This window comes from Dasypus novemcinctus (genome assembly GCF_030445035.2).
Source record: "Dasypus novemcinctus isolate mDasNov1 chromosome 19 unlocalized genomic scaffold, mDasNov1.1.hap2 SUPER_19_unloc_1, whole genome shotgun sequence".
Classification (NCBI taxonomy): Eukaryota; Metazoa; Chordata; class Mammalia; order Cingulata; family Dasypodidae; genus Dasypus; species Dasypus novemcinctus.
In genome coordinates, this window is record NW_026688134.1 from 242,405 (window position 1) to 264,965 (window position 22,561).

At 44.0% G+C, this 22,561-nt stretch overlaps 1 long non-coding RNA gene across 4 annotated transcripts in view; it reads right to left on the bottom strand.

The window, feature by feature from the left end:
- Positions 1 to 429: 429 nt before the first annotated feature.
- The window catches only part of LOC131277428 (uncharacterized), a 345,246-nt gene continuing 323,114 nt past the window's right edge, over positions 430 to 22,561 (bottom strand). For 3 of the 4 annotated variants that reach the window (XR_011648155.1, XR_011648156.1, XR_009184594.2), the window contains 3 exons: positions 16,262 to 16,587; positions 14,620 to 14,728; positions 430 to 14,015 (listed from right to left, as the gene is read on the bottom strand). This is a non-coding gene — a long non-coding RNA (uncharacterized lncRNA). The remainder of the gene's footprint in view (positions 14,016 to 14,619; positions 14,729 to 16,261; positions 16,588 to 22,561) is intronic. The other variant, XR_011648157.1, reaches the window with a different exon arrangement.

Sequence of the window (22,561 nt, forward strand, 5' to 3'; positions counted from 1 at the left end):
TATTCTGTTGGTCTGAATTGACCCTTTTATTCAAGGTCTCTCTCTAGTTGCATCACCAGTTAGTGATTGGTAATAATCCCTTGGTGGCAAGGAGGATCATCCCCAGGAATCATGTCCCATGCTAGGGGGAAGGTAATGCATTTATACGCTGAGTTTGGCCACATTTGAGCAACACGGAGGATCTCAGGAGGTAATTCTTAGACACCTTGTAGGTCTAGGCCTAGTTTACTACCCCAAGTAATGAAGATTGTCACTGTGGGCCCTGAGTGGAGGGGGAGAGAGGTACAGAATAGATGGAAGCAGGACAACTTGGCGGCAATGGAAGTGCTCCACAAGATCATGCAATGATGGACATAGGACATGTTAACTTATACCAAAAGTGTATAAAAGTCTGTAAGCTAAAATGTAAACCATAGTGTAAAACACAAGGAAGCTAAGAATTTAGAATTTTATACAGTCTAAAATATAAACCATAATGGAAACCAAAATGGAAACATGTTTGATAGCTATGTTTCAAAATCTGTACATCAGCTACAGAAAATATAACATGAACATGTAAAAAGATCATTGCTGGGGAAAGGGGAAAAAGGTTTGATGTTGGCTATATGGGAGTCCCGTATACTGTGTATGTGAATGATGGTGATCTAAAACTTTTTTGAAGACAAAATTTAAAAATTAGGAAAAAAAAAAGGATGCAGATACTGAGGAAGAAATGAAAGAAAGTGCCTTGCCACTGTAGATACAGGGCAACAGCTATTAGAGTGATGAAAATAAAAATGTTTGAAACAAATCATTATTATATTTTTCATTTTATTAATACAACCATTAATTTTTACTTTATTGTAGCATTTCTAACTTGTTATGTATTCTATTTCTAAACTTTAAACCCATCACTATATTTCATTTTGCTATTAATTGAATTTGGCAATATATTAGGCTTCACTGTTGTGAAGTTTTGGACCACAGAGAGGTTCAGCTCTGGCAGGGGAGGACACTGGTGTGGGGTGTTATTGATGGGGGGGGGGCACGTGAGTGGGGGTAGTTCTCCAGGGCATGTGTATAGGGGACATAAAAATGTTCTCATATATGTTGGGTATTTTTATTTTTATTTTTATTTTTTTGACTTGTGGAATTCTTTTTTTTAAATTTATTGAAATATATCACTTATACACAAAATATATAAAAAATAAGTGTATAGTAATTGTTGTGGACTTGCAAAACAAACATATATAACAGCATATGGGGCTCTCATACTTCACTCTGTCACCAATGCCTAACATTGTTGTGAATCATTTATAACTAAAGATTAAAGAGCATCATCAGAATATTACTACTAACCAAAGTATCTTACATTTGGTATATTTTTCCACCAACCCACTCTGTTATTTTTTATATGATTTATACATTTACAGACATAAACAATGTATATAGTAAAAGTTGTGAACTTACAAAGCAAACATGCATAACATCATACAGGGGTCCCATACATGAACTCAACACCAACACCTTGCATTGTTACGAGACATTTGTTCAAATTATGAAAGAATATTGTCAAAATCTCACTACTAACTACAGTCCTTATCTTTCATTTGGTATGTTATTGCTCCAACATACCCTATTATTACTTTTTAAATACTTTTTATGGCAAAGTTGTAAACTTACAAAACAATCATACACATGTGCAGAATTCCCATATAACACCCCTCTATCAATACACCACACTGTGGTGGCACATTTGTTACAGATTATGTGATGATGTCATCAGATTATTACCAGGTCCATAGCTTACATTTGGCACACTTTTTCCATGCTTCCCCATTATCTAAACAGTACATCCTAGGCATAGATGCATAAATGGTACATTATTACTGTTAACCACAGTCTGTAGGTCATTCCAGTTGTATATTTTCCATGCTTCTCCACATTCCTACCACCCTGCAATATGTATATCTGCAGATGTATATCTTCTCTAGTTCACATAGGACACTCTTGCATCTGTACCATCAACCACAATTCTCAGCCACCTCTGGGTTTACTGTGTTATTCATTCCCTAGAATATTCTCTAGCTTTCTGTGAATTGACATGTACATCCCTAGACTACACTTTTCAGCCACATTCCCATTTATACACCAACTATGACTCACTATAATATATTACCGTCAACTTTATATGTTTCCACCCTTTTACAGTAAGGTTAATTAAAACTTCTACATACATTAAACATCAGTAGTCCATCTCAGCCCTGCTCTTATCTCCTTTAAGAATCTACCACCTGCAGCAGTGCCCCAAAATGTGTTCACTCAGTGTGATGAGTGTGCCACAATGATGGGGGAGGTTGTTGGTGTGGGAGGAGTGGGGTAGGGGGTGTGGGGAGTACAATTTTTAGTGTAACATTTTTTATGATGTATGTATCTTCAAAAATTACAATTTACAAAAATGTGTTGGGTATTTTTATAGTAGTTACAATTACAAACGTCAACTAAGGGAGTGCTGAGTTCCTACCCAGAGGAGCTCTGTCACATTCCCCAGTGGAACAACAATAATCCCCAAGTGTCATGGCAAAGACCAACAAAGAATGGTCCAATAAGGAGCCCTTGATACTGATGACTATGCTTATGAGACTGTGTGCCTGAAATATAAAGTAGGCCTAGAGCTGAGAATTCTTTTGAAACTCTTTAATCATGCTTACTTTGTATACTGCTTCTGTATTAGTCAAACAGAGGGGTGCTGGTACAAAATACCAGAAATTGGTTGGTTTTTATAAAAGGTATTTATTTGGGGTAGGAGCTTACAGATACCAGGTCATAAAGCAAAATTTACTTTCCTCACCAAATTCTATTTTCATATGTTGGAGCAAGATGGCTCTGGATGACTGTGAGGGTTCAGGCTTCCTGGGTTCCTCCCTTCCAGGGCCTTGCTTCTCTCTGGGTTCAGGGTTCCTTTCTTCCCAGGGCTTGCTTCTTCCTGAGCTCAGCATTCCTCTCTTCCTGGGGCTGGCTTCTCTTTCCTCTGTGAGCATATGTCCTGGGGCCCCAGCTGAAGGCTTCAGCATCAAACTCCAACATCATAAACACTTAACTCTGTCCTTTGCCATGCCTTTGATCTGTGAGTCCCCACCCACCAAGAGGCAGGGACTCAGTGCCCTAATGACATGGCCAACTCAAAGCCCTACTCCTCACTTAATCATGCCCAGATTACAAACATAAACCAATATCTATTTTTGGAATTCATAACCATATCAGACTGCTCCAGCTTCATATATTTTTAGTATCTCCAGTTCATACTTAATTTCTGCTGCTTGCTCAAAGTTTCTTTTCAATCTTGCTCAGGGTAAATGGTTTGCTCATCTATTTTCTAAGTATAAAATAGGAGCAATATGTTTGAGTTTAACTTTAGGAATCTTCAGAAGATGTCAAAAGGTGATTTGACTTGGTTTCTGCCAGATGCTATGGACTTAACAATTTGGATGGATTTTCATGCTGTTTCTTTCATTGGGATCCTCATTCTGCAAGAATAGTATAATTCAAATACTTGGATTATATGAGGGAGAGGCTACAGTTAAAAACTATTTGGAAAGATTTTGATAGTAATTATCAAGTTCCCACCAAGTACCAACAAAAGCTAGATGTTTCATTCACTTGGGCATCATCTACATTTTTCTAAGTCCCTCTTTTCAATTAAAGACAAAGATCTTTTGCAGCAGATAGGTGACATTTTGATTACATGGGATTACATATCCAGCCCCTCCAATTAGCCAAGTTGCAAGGCAGTTCCTCAGTGGGGCTCACATTCAGTGAACCACTAGGATCATGCATTGGGCACAATTCCAAGGCTACCTGGACCCAGTGTGGTCTTTCCATTCCAGATTCAGTCATAAGTTTAATACTCTTTTGATTTCCATTGTTTGTTGAGATTTTTCTAGCGGTGGCTGCTGTGATCCATTGAGGATTTATTACAAGTTCTGGAGAGCTCAGAAATATTTTTCAAAATGGGCTCAGTCTAAATAATCCAGCATTGTGATATTTTCAAGTGGGAGGCCATTTCTGAATGCCTTGTCATCTTAAATTACATTTTAATTGTAAGAATTTATTATTTGAATTGGGCTGAAAGAAATTTTAAAATAAAGTCCAATTTTTAAATAACTTTTTAAAATAACTAATTTTACTCAGATAATGTTTAGATATCAAGTACTTCTATAAAAATAATAAAAGTTTTAAAGAACAATGAATCTCTTAGTCTCCTGTTGCAGTTACTTCCTTTTTTTTTTTTAAATTTATTTATTTATTTATTTTTCTCCCCTTCTTCCCCCACCCCGGTTGTCTGTTCCCTGTGTCTATTTGCTGCACCTTCTTTGTCCGCTTCTGTTGTTGTCAGCGGCATGGGAATCTGTGTTTCTTTCTTTTTTTTTTTTTTAAACAAGTTTTTGTTTTTTTTAGATTTATTTATTTATTTAATTTCCCCCCCTCCCCTGGTTGTCTGTTCTTGGTGTCTATTTGCTGCGTTTTGTTTCTTTGTCCGCTTCTGTTGCCGTCAGCGGCACGGGAAGTGTGGGCGGCGCCATTCCTGGGCAGGCTGCACTTTCTTTTCTCGCTGTGCGGCTTTCCTAACGGGCGCACTCCTTGTGCGTGGGGCTCCCTCACGCGGGGGACACCCTTGCATCGCACGGCACTCCTTGCGCGCATCAGCACTGCGCATGGCCAGCTCCACACGGGTCAAGGAGGCCCGGGGTTTGAACTGCGGACCTCCCATATGGTAGACGGATGCCCTAACCACTGGGCCAAAGTCCGTTTCCTGTGTTTCTTTTTGTTGCATCATCTTGTGTCAGCTCTCCGTGTGTGTGGCACCATTCTTGGGCAGGCTGCAATTTCTTTCACGCTGGGTGGCTCTCCTTATGGGGCACACTCCTTGTTCGTGGGGCTCCCCTACGCAGGGGACACCCCTGTGTGGGAAGGCACTCCTTGCACGCATCAGCACTGTGCATGGGTCAGCTCCACACGGGTCAAGGAGGCCCGGGTTTGAACTGCGGACCTCCCATGTGGTAGACAGACGCCCTAACCACTGGGCCAAGTCCACCGCCTGCAGTTACTTCTTGAGAACAGCTTCCCAGAAGCAACTTCTTCAAACTATCAGCTCTTACATTCATTATTGACCTCCATACTTTAAAATACTAATTGCCCCATGATTTCATGAATAATTAATTTGACATTTAATTCGACCTTTCCTGTGGTCAGTAAGGACTTTTCTTTCACAACCAAACTCATTATCACCCAATAATCATTATGAAAAATAGTCTCTGACAATTTTGGTGAAATCTTGGTTCTATGCTTACACTATTATGAGTGGGAAATGATTGTGTTCAGTATGCCAAATTTGTATAAATATATTCATTTTTCTAATACTTGATTTTAATCTAATGTTATCCTTCAATACATTAAAATTTTAATCATATTAAGTTAAACATTAAATGGCAAGTTTTCTGAAGAGACTTTAATGAAAAACAAAGAACGCTCCTGAAGTCAAGGGAGAATACATAAGGCACATGGCTTGAATTGTAAGTTCCCTGGGTCAAGACGCTGATGGGGAAGTTGAACTGGAGAAAGCTGGTGGAGAAAAGATCTGCCAGTTCTGGTAAATTCTCTACTGAAAAGAAAAATCTGGCCAAAAACATTACAGAAAAGAAATATCTAACCCAAAATTTCAGTAGTGATCATGGGGAGAAACTCTGATATATTTTAGGGTATTTCACACACTCACATACAAAGAAACAAGCAAGCAAGCAAGCAAACAACAACAACAACAAAACAGGCCACTAGGCTTGAGAGAAGACGAGTCTCTAGGTGTAAATCAAGAGTTTTAGCAAAATTTCTGGGAGAAAGTCACATTGTCAATGGTCATGGAATTGGTGAATTAGTACACTGGTTAGTAGATATTTCTGCCCAGAGTGAAATGGAAAATTATACTGAAATTATACCAATGAAGTGAGTAAAGTGTGTATTTGTAAAATAGGAAGCCAAAGAAAACTATGGAGAGAACAAGAGGATGAGGAAGGGTGTCAGTGGGGTCAAAGGGTAACAAGGTAGCGGGCGATGGGCTGTGGGGACACCTTCCTCTGGTCATCCCCTCCCCCACCAACTGAAACACTGTGGCTCTTTGAAGCCCTGTACGACTGTCACCTCAGAACTCTAGGCTGGAATGTGCTTCCTCAGTGCCAGTTCCCTGAGGCAGCAGTGGAGTGTGCAGTTTGGAGGTGTTTCTTTTCATTGTAATTCTTTTCAGTATCCTGTGGCTGAGCAAAAGCACAGCCATAGGGGTACTAGGATCCCTCTTCTTCCTCTTCCTTGGAAAGGGGCTCTTAAACATCTTGACCCACTCTAAGAAGAGGAAGGTGAAATTTCGGGGAGTCCAGAGACACCTGGACTTGAGTGAGGTAAGGGACCCTGGGATCAGTTAATGGTCGAGACTCACTGTTTTTGCCTATCCCACTTCCCACTTTCTACACCCATTATGTAGGCCCAGAGGGACACCTTAGTAATAACCTCTCACAGAGAAGAGCCCATCATCTAGGGAGCAGGTAGGGGAAGGCGATTTTGAAGTGGGGCAACTGTTTCATTCCAAAACTCATAAATCATCCATGTGGGTGTGGCAGAGGGCTCCAGGATAAATTCACACATTTTTGGTGGCTATGGATTGTAAGTTTTAAGAAGTTCAGGGTATTCAACTAAAGACAGTCCCTCAACACTTGCTCACTGTCCATATCCCTCAGAAGGTATCCCTTGGCCAAGCAGGTTCCATGTAGGAGGGCTGATGTGGAGAGCAGTGCTGAGCCCCAGGAAGGCTCAATGAGATGTTCTTGTCCAAGTTGAGACATCAGGAACCAGCAGCCTTCTGTGGAGCCACACTTGCTCCTCTAGGGTGTAGATTCTGTGTCCTTTCAGAAGGAGGCTCTTCTCAAAAAAGACTCAAAATCAATCGATATCTCATCCAGAAAAAAATGTGTTATTCAAAGATGAAAAGATAATCATTGGAATTAACTCCCTAAAAATGCTTAGCAGACTAATACAAATGATATGTTATTGATGGATAGGGTTTGGAAGGTTTCCTTGAAAAGACAGAGATTGTATCCCATGAGATCCTATCTTCTTTTATGGTTTGACAGTGTCAGTGCAGAGGCAAGAGAATCGAGGAAAAGGGTGAATTAACAGGTAAGGTTCTGTTCTCCCAACACACCTGCTCCAAGGGTGAACCAAAGCCTCAATCCTGCACAGCCAAAGTCACCTTCCTAGTCTGAGCCCGTCAAAGTTGTTAAAGACCCTCTCAGGGAGCAGAGGTCCCAGAGGCCATGAACACAAGGAAGACTCTCAGACCTTGGGACACTCTCACATCCTCCACACATCCTGACAAAGAAAGAGGGAAGGGGCTGGACATACAACGTGTGTGCGATACAGTGCAACAAATCTTGATGGAATGGGAAAGCAGGAATTGTGTGGTCTGCTAGGGGCAAAGAGTTTAATCGCACTAAACCTGAGATTCCTCCTGTGAAATAGCTTTATTGCAGTTTAATGAACATGACATTTGTAGGGATCACATGATACAATTAGTGGGAAAGTCCTTGAGAAATGGTTGCATTAAACATGCGTGAGCCCCTCCATTGTTTCCCATGACCATTGGACATGATCTCCCCAGTCTTGGATCTCCTAGAATCTATTTCTCTAGAAGCCTCACCCAACAGGCTATGGCATGCAGCCCCAGAGCAGGTGTTTTCCTCCTGCCCTCACCACCTGTAACCCAGTCTCCTGATTTCCCAGCCTGGAGAGCTTGCCAGGGAGGCGCCGTGGGGACACCAGGTGTGAGTCCTCCTCGGAAAAGGTGATTCCTGTTTATTCCCTCTTTCCTGCTCCCCCTCCTGAGCATGGCCTGTGCTCTCCAGGTTCCCAGAGCACTCTCACGTGGATAAGAGATGGGACCATAGAGATGAACAATGCACAGGAAAGCTGTGGGCATTGGGTCAAATGTCTACAAGAAACCCTGGGACATAAGCAATCAGTTTGGATGGAGGCAGCAGCAGCCCCTCCCCGGCCAGGCCTGCTAGGGCTCCCTGCCCCCTTCTTCCTCTAATTAAAGCCTCTGATTTCTTTCTTGCAGCCCCCTGCGCAAGGAACCTGGACCGGCCAGACACTGTCGCGTCACCTGTCACCCGTGGGCCTTTCCACCTCCCCGGGATGACCGCCCGCCAAAGGGGGACTTTGCGGAGGGTGCTGCTCCATCTGGGACCCCTTTGGTGGCCTGGTGTCTGGCCGCCAGGCGACCTCCACACCCACAGAGTGACCCGCCTGTGAGATCTCTGGCTGGGTCCTCTGGGAGACTTGCCTCTGGCGGCCCACTCTTCCCTCCGGGGGCACAACCACCTGCCCCTCTGTGGGAGGCCCCAGCAGCACTGCTGGGGGTGAGAACCTCCCTCCAGGTGGTGTCTGGGGAAGCCCACCCTCCCTTTGGAGGCACCATCCTGGTCCTTTCCTTTCCTTCCTCTTTCCCTCCCTTTTACTCCTTCCTCCCTTATTCTACTCTGGCCACCCCCTCCTCACCACCACTGGCCATTTCCCTCTTTCCACAATCCTCCCTGGCACTGCCCCCCACATTCCCAACCTTGTTTTTGACCTTTACCCCGGGCCCACTCACCCCTGCATCCTGGGTTCCCCCACTCTGCACCTCTTTTTCTGTCTTCCCAATGTTCCTGTCATCCCCACCGGCAGCTCTTCCATCTCTGCCCCAGGTGGCTTGTGGCCCATTCCACCTGCCAGCCCTCTGTTCCTCCCTTTCCTCCCCCACAACCCTGTCCTGCTCCCTGCCCCTGCCCACCCCTTCCCTTGCCTTGCCTTGCCTCTCCCCTCTGCCCGCTGTGCCTTTAGGACATCTACAGAGGGCATGGGCAAGAGGCATCCCTCTACCTCACTCACGTTCCTTCTCCCTCCCCTTAATTTAGCCCAGTCAAATCAGGGCCAATCCTAGCCTGTGCAGGGGTGTACTGGGCAGTCGCCCTCTACCCCTGACCCCTGCACACCTGGCTACTGCTGCTACAACTTTGAGCAGCACAACTAACCTCCTGTCCTATGGGGTTGAAACCACTATGGACATAGAGCCACAACTCCAGGCCAGCCCAGTGGAATTAAACCTAGAATCAGGTAGGTTTGCTTCTGGGGCCTCTCAGGCCATGCCCAGGGAGGAGCCAGTGGGGGCCTGGCCACTTCTCAGGTGGTGGGTCCTATAGGGAGACCAGGGAGAGCCACCTGTGGCAGGAGGACCTCTCTTAGCCCTCCGTACAAAGAAGCACTATAATCAGACCACGTTGCAGCCACTTCTCCAATAGGAGGACAATCTAAACTCCTCCTTAGAAAATGTCAACCAGAGAAAGAGCTGAGGGATCCCCAAGGCCAAGGGAAGAGAAGCCCCTCACCCAGATCAGAGATTTTCCTGACACACTTTCTTCCATGATCCCATCAGGCCTGGAAAACACACAGCAACCCAGAAGAAACATCTTACGGAGGGCCCTTCATTGGATTACACACAAGAGAAAGACAAAGGGGCAGGAAGGACCCCTGAAAGGTGCAAGAGGAAGACCAGCCCCTGGGATGCCCTCCCAAAGAGGAGAAAAAGACTCCAAATTCAGCGGCTCCCAAAAGGGAGCTTTAGCTACAGGGAATGCATGCACTGAGCCTCAGGCTAGACCAGGTGGGGACTGGGGCCTCAGGAAGAAGCAACAAAAACACTGGCCAAAAAAAGTCCACTTTGAGGTCTCCTCAGATTGTGTCATCTGTTATCTCACCTCTCCGCCCTGTGAGCTGCTGCCAGGCACGGTGGTTTTCCATGTTGAAGTGAAAAAAAAAACAATATTCGGGAGATATTTTAAATGCGGGAGACTGTTGTAGAAGGTATTTTTCCCACATGAACTGAATGGATTCTAGGAATAAACAGTTATTCTTCTTTCAAGCCACTGCCTTTCATGATAATTTATTTCTCAAACAACTCACACACCAAGCACTAAACAATGGAAAAAGCAAAATGCCACAGTAGCTCAAGACTCCCTTACAGTTTGGTAATGTAATCTGAGAATTTCCCCTCATTGAGAACTCTTAAGTGTGACTTTTGAGCAGGTGGTGAGTCAAGCCCAAGGCAACACATTCCTCTTGCCCAAAATGAGTCATCCATGGCAGCAATGTCTCCAAGTATTGGCAGGTTATTAATACTTTTATATAGCATCTATGAAACTCTTTGTGTTTGATTTTTTTGAAAGAAATTTTCCCACACAACAGGGATGATGGAATGCCAGGGTGTCAGGAGCTAAGTGGCAGCACTTGACAAAGACCAAGTAGGCATGGCTAGTGTAATGACCCTAGACGCAAAGCAGCAGTCGCAAGAGTCTGCCCCGCAGAAACCTATGATATTGGGTAGGGGATTGTGGGATATGTGTAAGTGAAATAGAAAATCTACTCAATCCTTTCTTGATTTGTATAAGAGAAGGATTTTAGATCAAGTGCCAAAAAACAGAGTCATGCCCCCTCAGTCAATTCCAAAATCAGGATCATTTACAGACCTGGAAACCCTGACTGAAGGGATGCCTGGATCTTCTTCAGAAGGCACCCTGCTATGCTTCCCCAACTTTATACTGTTCATCTTCCTCCCAGCTTTCCCCATGAGAAAAGGAAATGATCAGACACTCAGGGATTATTAGACACTGACTCAGAACTGACATTAATTTAGAGACCCAAAATGTCACTGTGACCCCAATCTTAGCATGCAGTTTTGGGCAACCATGGGGCACACTGAGGGTGAATGCTTTGACTGGTTTGGGATCCCAGAGTTGCAGGGAGGAGGGTATCATCTCTGAAGAGATGTGCCATATGGATGCCACAGAGTCCATGACACTGGTTTGCCCATGAACCTTGGGTCTTAGGGTCCTACCTGAAATAGCACCCTTCTGTGGATTAACGCAGCCCAGAAAACACCAGGGCTGGCAGGTGTTGTCAGCCAAAAGCCCACCTTTGAAGAACAACTTTTGGAAGGCTGGGAGGAATGGTCAGCCTAAAAGTCTTGCTTTTAGGCAAACTGAGTCACATCTGCCCAATGTCTGTCTTTAATCCTCCTGGGGGTTGAAGGAAGTGAGAGACACAGTCAATGGATCAGCTTTTGTGTTTCACTTCCCCATGTGCCTCTGTCATTGTGAGCTTCATCACTGCTCTCACCCCCCATTTGACATAAACAGCATTCCCCTGCGACTGGGCCTTTTTCAAACTGCAGTTTCATAGCCTGTCCAAAAAGAATGGATGCTTCCATCACATTACAGGCCAAGTGCTGACATCTCAACCTCAATTTCATGGCAACATTGCTCTCTGTAGGCAGCTTGTTATTCAAATGAGATAGAACCACTTTTACCAAAGAGAAAAAAATAACAGAAATTTCTGACTTTCTTCTTTAGATATTACCTGTTTTCTTTTTTCTTTCTTTCTTTCTTTTCTTTCTTTTTTTTTTTTTTTAAGACTGAACTAGTTCTTCTGGAAATTTGGCTCCCTTAAAAGGATTATAAATGAAATGAATGAATGGGTGAATGAATGAATGAAAGTCTTTGCTCAATGTTCAAATCGACTCTTCAGTTTTACTTTGGCACACCCAGCCATCCAATTCAAATGATAAATGGAACAGGCAGCAAGGATTTGATACTATTGAGTCATAAAGGCCTTTACCCATGAAAGGAAATTTGGGCAAGGGGGTGGGGTCCAGCCAGGAGGAAATACCTGAGAAAAGCTCCAGAGGTTCTCAACAGAGATTCTTAACAAAGGCTTGGGTTTTGTGGTGTCTCCTACGTTGTCCTACTGGCCTATTTCAGGAGCATCTGAGGGGGACTGAGAGGGCTCAGTCTGGTCCCCTGAAGTCGACCTGCCTGACCAGGGTAGGAAGTCCTCAGAGGATGTTGGCCATGATGTCCCCATAGCTTCTGACAGAGCCTCTGGGCCTGGCCTCCTGGGCTGGGCCTGGGCATGGAACAGAGCAAAGTACCATAGTGTGGAGGGCCTGATGTTGGGGTTATGCAATGCCCAGAAAAGGATGATGATGATGGAGATTAGAGTCCACAGATGATCATGAGTAAAGGAGGAAGGAGCCTGGGAAGATGCTAATGGGAAGATTTGGGGCAGGGGCAGGTCAGGAGGGGGAGCTGTATGCAACTGAAGAGGGTAGCAGAGGCTAATGGAATGAGAAGTGACCCCCTCAGAGGGAAGGAGCAGCCAGGGAGGATAAGGGGAGGCCCCAAACCAGGGTTAGCCAGGCAATAAAACTGAGGGCAACCTGTTCTCTCCATCTGGAACGAATTCCCTCAAACACCTGCTTCTGGGCCTGCCATATGGTCATTTCCACCAAAGGGATTAATACGTACGGACGCAACATCTCTCATTTCTGTACATTTGTTGTTTTGCCTGCATCACTCCTTTCTCTTTCACAATCCCTTTTAAAAATATATAATGTCATTACAGAAGTCATGAACTTAGAAAACAGTCAGGCATACATGTGGAAATCCCACGCAACACCCCTTCACCAATACACCACATCATTGTGGAACATGTGTTACAGATTATGAGATAGTTTCATCTGACTATTATCACGATTATCCATAGCATGCATCCGGCTTGTTTTTCCTATGTCTCCTATTATTAATGCAGTACATCTATGGCACTGATACAAGGATATTATAGTATTGCTCTTAACTGTACTTCACAGGTTACATTAATTTTATTCATCCAATGCTTCTCCACATCCTCACCACCCAGCAATAGAGACATCCATCTATTCAAGTTTGCAGAAGGACATTCTTGCCATTGCACTATTAACCACAATTCTCCTCCATGTCTGGGTTCACTGCTCTTTCATTATCACTTTTCATCCTGCAATGAATGCCCTGTGTGAATCAATTTTCCAATCGTGCTCTCTCCTTGTCCCTGACCATTCTGCCAAACCATGGCTCACAGCTCATGAATCATTGTACAAATGCAAATCTGACCATTTCTCCCTCCAGGCAAAATGAACAGCCAGATATACTGCTCTAACTACTGCCCACTGGATGGATTTCCCTTCAACACTGTTTTTCAGGGGTGTCCCAGAATTGGACTGCAGTGCTGCAACTGTCCACTTATAGATGCTACCTATATATCATACAAAACTGTCTGTTAACTGGACCTTAATATTCTTTTCCTCAACTCCTTGTTGGAACTCTCCAAGAAGCCATAGCGTTGGGCTGGGAAGGAGAAGGTAATACAGTGGGAGTTGGGGAGGAACATGGGCATTTGAACCACTTCATATAACTTACTTGTGCCTTCAGGTCTGGCTTGAACCCAGTCTTGTATATCACACTGCCACTTCATAAGGGGTAGTGCTGTGCACACCCAAACTTTATGGCTTTGTGGGTCAGACTACACCCAGTTCATGCTGGCAAGTCAGTTCTCATGGTGACTTGCTGTCCCAGGGTTAAGCATTTGATTTCCACTGAGGCCCAGGAACATAACAAAAACTGTTTCTCAAAAGGAGAGTACTTTATCTGCAGAGGATGGCAGGGTTTTGCTCCAAAAACCTAGGAGTCTGCTGTGATTCTCCCAAAGGGGGTTACTGGCATGTCAGTCTATGTTGTAGATCCAGAGAAAGTGAGGGGTGTCATGGGCTGGGTTATGAGAGAGCATAGAGATATGCTACAAGCCAACTCCCTCCGGGCAGTCCATTGTTTCACCTGGTAAATCATGGTCAGTCTCTTCAAAGGGTGGTGTGCACGATAGTTCTAGAGGAGGTAATTATGGGATGTAATTCCTGGGTGTGACTGGCATAGATTCTTAGGAGAACATTCCAGTCTGTACTGGGTTTGTCTTGACCATGATATGAAGAGTTTCTTTCTTCCCCTTCATGCTCTGATGCATCCCTCGGCCATGAAATATCATCTTTTCTTCTTCCTCAGAAGTGTTTCAGACTTTTCCTGGGTTCCCTGTAGAATGAAGGAGCATAAAACATGGGGCAACTGATGTCCTGAAAAGGTTCCCATCAGGAGCCAGGTAGGAGGCCCCTACCCAGTCAAGCCTGAGGTCCACCTATGGAGTTTCCTGACTCTACCCTGGTTTTGGACTCTGGAAACCCCAGGGAAGCTCAGACAGACACTGACCCCACAACATGATACTGATTCAAAGCAGATATTAATATCAGGGACCCCAAATGTCACTGTGACCACAGTCTCAGTTGAGGTTCATATCTCTGGGAACCTGGCCTAAAGTTACAATGCCTTTGATTACTCAGCTGGTTTGTTGGTTGATACACAATATTCAAAAGTATAAACAATTGGTTTGGGTGGACATCCCTAGGTGGAAAGAAGGTAAAGAAATGAAATGGATTGGTAAGTGCCAAATTCAAGATACAGCATCCTTGGGGAGAAAAAGGAGGGATATGTTCAGGAAGAGACTCTGGGAGATAGGTGTAGGAATGGGGATATGTGTTTCCATATATGATAATTGTGTGAATTGTCAAGGTTCATTTCATTAACTTTCTTTTATAGAATATATTTCATAATAAAAAATGATTTAAAAGGTGAGTTGTACCTGAATTTCCATCTTTATGTAGAACTCTTGTGCCACAGAACACATGCAGAACTGGAGAAAGTTTCCATGAGAAATGATCGGCACAAGGTGAAAGAGCAGCCTCTATGGCCTTGGAGGTGATGGGAACAAAGTCACAGTATTATTAATAAAGAAACTGGAAAATAAAAGAACAAAGCCAAGTGCATGACCAAGCTGTCTCACTCTGACCTGATGATACTGACCAAGGCCCAGTACCACCTTCCCTGACCCCTCCCACACACCCAGGGCCTGTCCAGACACCAGGTAGAAGGAAGGAGATGCCTTCAACATGGGGCTCCTCGGGAGGCTCAAAGAGTGTCACAGAGCAGCCTTGGCCTCTCCTAGAGAAAGCCCTAGAGGGAAGTACTGGTTTGCTTCCTCCTTTTTCAAATGTGAAGTCATGGTAGTGATCAGATCTCCAATATCTCAATAAGAAAGGTTTCCTGAATCCAAAGATTCTATATGAAAGGGTAAATAATAATAATAAGGCCATCAATGGGTGAATGGGTTAACAAACATGGCATAGCCATAAAATGGAATATTATTGGACCATAAAACAGAATGAACAATTCATTCCTACCACAACATAGAGAAGTCTAGAAAATATTGTCTTAAGAAAAGGAACAGGAACACAAAGAATGACATACTGTATAAAACCTTTATAACAAATGTTCAGGAAAGGCACATCCATAGAGACAAAAAATGAATTATTTACATCCCCTGGTGCTGAAGGATGGGGAAATGGGGAATGACCACTATTTGGGATGTAGTCTTTTTTGGGGGGTGTTGAAATGTTCTAAAATTAAATAGTGGCAATGGCTGTACTGCCTGTGGATATTGTGAAATCACTCCATTATGCCCTTTAAAAAGATCATTTTTTGAAAAAAGAGACTTTATCTTTGTGAATTACCTACAGAAATACTTTTTACTGGGAAACTGTCATGATGTATAGAAGGTAGTCTGGAGTAGTTAAGAAACTGAATACTTTCTGTTTATCGATAAATATTTGGTGAGAGTGAGAGACTCACAAAGAAAAAGACAAAGAATGATAAGACAGGTGGTAAAATGTTAAAAACTTATAAAACTGAAGGAAATATAGGAGTTGTTTTATATTTGGTTGGTAATTTTGGATAAGTTAGTAATTATTTCAAAATAAAATAGCAGACTTGGTCCAGTGGCTAGGGCGTCCATCTACCACATGGGAGGTCCACGGTTCAAACCCCGGGCCTCCTTGACCGGTGTGGAGCTGGCCCATGCGCAGTGCTGATGCGTGCAAGGTGTGCCATGCCATGCAGGGGTGTCCCCGAGTAGGGGACCCCATGTGCAAGGAGTGCGCCCCATAAGGACAGCTGCCCAGCACCAAAGAGCAGCCTGCCTATGAATGGTGCCGCCCACATGGAGAGACGACACAAGATGACACAGCAAAAAGAAACACAGATTCCCATGCCACTGACAATAACAGAAGTGGACAACGAAGACGCAGCAAATAGACACAGAGAATAGAGAATCGGGGTGGGGGGCGGGAAGGGGAAATAAATAAATAATCTTTAAAAAAAAAAGAGATCAAATGAATAAGAGATTTAATTAGCAAGGAAGGCTCAGGATGGGTTTTGGTCTCACTTGCCCGTGAACTTGGAGCACTGTGGAAAGTGCGGCTGCTCATGTAAACCATGCAGTGGTCATCAGCCTCGTCCTTGGGCTTAAGCCTGGAGATGCTCAGGGAGGCCATGTTACCAGACCTGGAGACTGAGAGGTGACCAGGGATCCCTGAGGGGCCTTTGCTGACTTCGTAAATGCAGAGTTTGGGGATCTTGCCTGGGTGCTGTTCATACCAAGACACATATCCAAAAACAATGTCGCTGCTGCTTCCAGCACAGAAGAGGGTGACCATCTGTCCTGGAGCCCTGGACTGTGAGAAGGGCTGAGTGAGGGTAGACTGAGCCCAGGACCCTGAAAAGGAAAAGAAAGTTGGTGAGTTCAGGACCAGGTTCCCAATGGGACTGGGACAGGAGAGGAGTAAAGGAAGGGGTCACCCATTCTCCGTTAAAGGGTGTCTCACCTGGGCAGTGAGCAAGGAGCTCTCAGGATGGTCTCTGTGAACACAGTGCAGCTGAATGTGTGTGTGGATGACTCCACCAGTGAGCCCTGCTCTTACCACAACCCCTCAGAGAAGTCCACAGCCCTCCTTGACCTCTGCTCAAGGCTGTCCCTGTTGAGTCCCTGAACTGGGGTGAGTGAACCTGGTGCCAAAATGCAAACATCTTATCATGTCTTAATCAGCGTCCATCCACAGATGCCTCCATTAGATAAAGGAATTTCCCCAGGGGCAGTTCTGTCAACATCAGCCCTGTTCAATGGCACGGCCCTGCTCTTGTAATGACTAAAGTCACAGACCCATCCTCAAGCATCCACAAGGGTCTTGAGTTTCCTCCTCATCTCTGTCACACACTCTGGCCACCAAGCAACCCCACAGAATTTGAAAACTTTCCTCAGTTCATATCTCAGACTGATGTACACAGTTGAATTTTTCCTTAGTAAACCACTATCCCTGCTCTTATGTTCTTCCTCTCCATGACCTTCCTTACCTCCCTCTGGCTCACTGTCACCCAACTCCCAGAGCCACCTTTTTTCTGTGGGACACTCTGAGCAGCCAATTCTGGTCTCACCATGACCCCTGGTGGCAAACTTCCTCTAAGGGTAAATTAGACAGGGGATGAGCTCTGGAGGAAGGTGGGAGAGCAAGAAGAGTGAACAGGGATTTGGAAAAGTCATTGAAGGAGCAAAACCTGCAGAGAAACCCAAGGAGTGTTCATTGTGGAGAGAGGGGAAACCTCAGTGAATCCCACAGGGTCACATCTGCTCCTGTGTCATATTGATGAGGTTGAGAATGAAGAGCAGCTGACATCCTCTCTCCCTGAGGCCTCTGTCCAGGGGCTTTCCTCACACTGGCCTCCTTCTCCTCACAGAGGAGGACACTGGCTCTGTACTGTGCACAGTGGGCTCTGCACATCCTTTTAGCCTGTGCTCTGTGCTCACCTCATTCCTCAGTAAATTTCTCTTGACTCCAAGCAAAGACTGGGTTTCAAGAGGCTCCTAGAAAATGATGCAAGGTCAAAATACTAAATAGAGATGTGAGATCTTACAATGAATGGGAAAGTGCTCATCAACCTGACTCCAATAAGAATAGGTGGATGGATATAGAAATAGGGGGATGACCACTACCTGAGGTTGATCTTTTGCGATAACAGCCCACCCCACAGCTCCACCTTTCTGAGGCTTAAGACCTGTGGTCTGTAAACCATGGTGAGAAGGGTTCTGAGGTCACTCAGCAAATATTCACAGTGAGGACTAGGGTTGATGAGGAGGAAATGTTTGTTATACAGACACAGAGCTTGTGTGCTTTCTCTGTAGAAGCTAAGAGGACATCCTTTACTCTTCCAGATCTCCATGAACTTTTCTCATTAACTTTTTCTCTATTTTTCTGAATGTTACATTCAAAAAATATAAGAGATCCTCATATATCCGCACCCCCTCACCCCGCTCCTCCATCAACAACCTCTTTCATCATCGTCGGACATTCACTGCATTTGGTGAATGCATTTTGGAGCACTGCTCCACCATGTGGATAATGGTTCACATTACATTTTTACAGGTGTCCTTCCATGTAGCACATCACCCAAATGGAAACCTCACTAATGAAGCGGCAGAGCAGGTGAGCTCTTCAGTTGCCAGCACATTGGGGAGTGGGCCTGGTTGTGGAGATGGGATGGAAGTATGTCTCCTGGTGCTGCCATGTAGAGGTCTCCAGTAAAATCCCTACCTCCAAACTCTAAAATCCCTTCCTCTTTGTCTTTTTTTTTTAAGATTTATATCCCTCCCCCGTCATTGTTGTACTCATTGTTTGCTCTCTGTTTGTCTTCTTCTTTAGGAGGTATTGGGAATAAAACCTGAGACATTCCCTGTGGGAGGTAGGCACCCAATCACTTGACACACATCTGTTCCCTGTTTGTTGTGTCTCGCATAGTGTTTCCTCACTGTGTCTCTTGGTTGCATCATCTATGTCTTTTTGTTGCATCAGCTTGCCATACTAGCCCTTGTGTCAGATCACTGTCTTGATCATCCTCTTGAGGACACACCAGAAATCTAACCCAGGACCTCCTATATGGTAGGTGGGTGCCCAACTGCTTGAGCTATATCTGTTTCCCTAAGATGTCCTCTAGAAACACACTTCAGATTTACCTCCATTCTGTGAAGTTTATGCTAAAAAATAAAATGTAAAGAACTAAAAGAAACATATTTTACAATGAAACAGTAAAAAATATTATTTGTACCCAGGATTGATCTAGTTGTGCAACTTCATTGAAATCACTGAGAATGAGGATAGAGAATACATTCTGCATGCTAACCATACCCAGGCGCTTGGAACACAACCTCGGTGTACTTGCTTGGCACAGACACTTCCAAGGATCTTTCATCTAAGTAAAAGAGGCTTCCACCCATGTGGAAAACAATGGAATTTTCTATGCCGTGGTCAGGATGCTGATTATGTGGGGAGATGGACAGATGGATATGCTTGAAGCTGGGGTTAGAGATGTAGGAACGGGTGGACGTTTTTCCATTTAAACAGTTGTTTAAATTGTAAATATTCATTGTATGAACCATTCTTTACATATGATTCATTTCACAGTAGCAGAAAAATGTTTAATAGTGTTACCATAAGCACGGCTATTTCCAAGAGAAGGGCCAGCCTTATCTTTTACACAAAGGTGAAAAATGTCCCTCATTGAGAAGGTGATTTACTCTGCATACCCAAGGAAGGAACTGGGGGAAACTGCCCACAACCAGGTCCAAGTAAGAATGTCAATGAGGGATTTTATAGGCAAAGGTGAGTGGTAGGGGAGGAGAAAGACAGGTGATGCCAGGTGTATTAGGCAGCCAAAGGGGTGCTGATGCAAAGTACAAGAAATCTGTTGGCTTTTATAAAGGGAAATTATTTGGGGTAAATCTTATAGTTACAAGGCCCTAAGGAGTCCAACTCAAGTTTGTTTGCTCACCAAACTCAGTTGCCTCATGTTGAAGATTGACAGCAGGCCATCTATGAGAGGGTTCAGCCTTCCTCTCTTTCAGCTATATCCTGGCATGGGGCTTGTTTCTTTTTGGGCTTCCTAGGGCTGTGGGATCACAGTTCTCTCCTCTGCTGTGTCCTTGGAGCTCTTGCTCTCTTCCTGAGTCTTCTGGGTGTCTTCTTAACTGAGTGTCCACTTCTATCAGCCCATCAAAGGGCTGGTGACTCAATCCTGAGTCTGCCCTACTGAATGCTCAAATCAAAGCACCAATCCTAACAGGTAATTTAATCAAGACATGTCAGCTGAATCTAGTGTGTTCATAGGGTAACATACCCAGAGAAATGCATTAGTTTACAAACATAATCTCTCTTTTTGAGATTCATAAATAAACTCACTCTACCCTCTGAACTCCAAAAAGAGATTATGGTAATTTAAAAAAACTTTAAATCCTTGCAGTTAGCAATGCTAAATACAAACTCACATCACAATCAGTTTACAGAAATACAGTTTGCCTTGGGGGCAAAGTCCTCTTTAGATATGCACCTGTGAAGCTTACAAAACAAGTTATCTCCTTCTAATATACTAAGGGACAGACATAGGAGAAACATTTCCTTTGCTATAAGGAGAATTTTGGAGGGAAACATGAGTCACTGGTCCCCAACAGTTCTGAAACCCTGCAGGGGCATAATACATTCGATTTCTGCATCTGAGAATCATCCTTAAGATGATGGTTTCTTCTCATTTTGGGGGCCAAATGGGGCCCCACCCTTTCCACAGGCTGGCCCAATTACCATTTTCTTTGTTCCACTCTCATGAAGCATCTGGTTAGGGACTGAGCTTCAGACCTCACCATCCAAGAACTTTAGGGTGATGGCCACACATCACCCAATCTCTGGGGTAGAGTTGCAGCCCCCTTAGCACAGTGATGAGGTGGTAGCATTCTCTCTACTCTCTGGTGTATGGGCCCAAACCAATCAGAACATTGAATTGGCAACCTGGCCTTCCCTAATCTATGGGGAGTAGGCCCACCCTCTCAGAGCACTGAGGTATTATTGACTTCACTCTCCCCAACCCATGGGGAACAGGCTCACCCTTCTCAGCACAGTGGGGTGGTGACCTGACTCTCAGAAAACACTTGGGTTTGTGCTCTACCCTCTCTGTTGCCTGGGGTGGAAAAATTCCCTGAACAGTGGGCTGGAACATCCATGCTCGTCAAATGCTTGGGCAAACTCACTCACTCTGAGTACATGGCTGGGGTTCCTCTCTTGGCCCAAGGGAATGTCTTAATTCCAGAATTCAGCCTCCATGGTTTTCCTCTTAAAGTCATTTTCCCTTCCATCTTTCCCCTCCATTCTCTTTTATTCCAGTCTGAACGTGGTAATGTTCATATAGATCTTGCACAAAACTTGTTGGTTTAGCATGCAGGAAGCAGGGATCCAGTCATCAGACAGTAACATTTTCCACAAGTCTTTCCCGAATAATTGCATTTTCAATCCTGGTTCACAAGGTCCAAGGTTAGATAATTCCTCAAATGGGGTATTATAGTCTGGGATCTTGAATGCCATTGGTTTGGAATTTCTGAAATCAGTTTCTGGTTTCTTTGTGCCCAACAATTCAGTTCTCAGCTTAACTAATTCATCTAGCATTTTCCTATAGCTGCAAGGAGAAGCCAAGATTCATTCTCTGAGTTTACTTTGGAAAGCTCTTTACCAAAATGGCCAGGCACTCCATTTTCAAATTCTGACTTCCATATAACATCAGGGGTCAATCTCGCTAAGTTTTCTGCAATTTGAAAACAGACATCAACTTTCCTCTACCTTGCAATAATACTTCTATCATTTCCTTCTAAAGCCTTATTAGAAATAACTTTAGGCCCCATATTCCTCCCAAGAAGCTCTTCAGAGCAACATAAGCATTTTCCATGAAGCTTTCCACAATTCCTCCAAAAAAACAAAAACAAAAACAAACCCTTACCCATTTATAAAAATATGTTCCAGATCTGCAGCTACTTTCCAACTCTTTAGGGGAAAAGAAAGAAGCATTTTTGGTAATTGCAACAAACTGTCCCTCATTCTCCTGGTACCAAATTCCATAAAAGTAGGATTATGTTTACTAACTGACCTGTTCCTCTGGTTATGGTCCCAGTTAGTTGTATTTGGTTCAGATGAGATGTTTGATTAAATTACTTGTTAAAATCAGGGTTGGGTCCCTGCCCCATTCTTGGGCTAATGTAAATGTACATTCACAGAAGACAGAGGGAGAAGAGAGAGAGCTTCAAAGATGTGAAGAGGAGAGAATTTGCTCATTTCGATTCTGCCATGTGACAGAAAGGAGAAGGCTCGAACAGCTGAAGTCTCAGGAAAAGAGATGAGCCCTATGCAAGCCTATAGCAGAGATCAGAAAAAGATGGGCCCAAAAAGCCTTAAGTGGAAGAAGGTCCAAGGGAAGAGGCAGAGATCGCCCACCATCTTGCTTCAACACATGGGAACAGACTTGGATGAGAAATTACCTCCTATGGTACCTCGAGTAGGACTCTTTGCGACCTTGAAACTGTAAGCTTTTTATCACCAAAGTTGTACCCTTTATAATAGCCAACAGATTTCTGGATCTGTGCATCAGCACCCATTAAGCTAACTTAAGCTGTTGGGTTTATAAAGGGTATTTATTTAGGTTAAGTGCTCACAGGTAAAAGGCCATAGAGTGCTTAACTCAAGGTTGCTTTTTCACCAAATTATTTTCCATTCTTTTCCTCATCTGTTCTTTTATATGTTCACTTTCAGAGACCATTTCTTCCACTTCACCAATGCTTTTTCCTGCCTCCTCAAATCTGCTGATTCCAATGTTTTTTAATGTCTTTG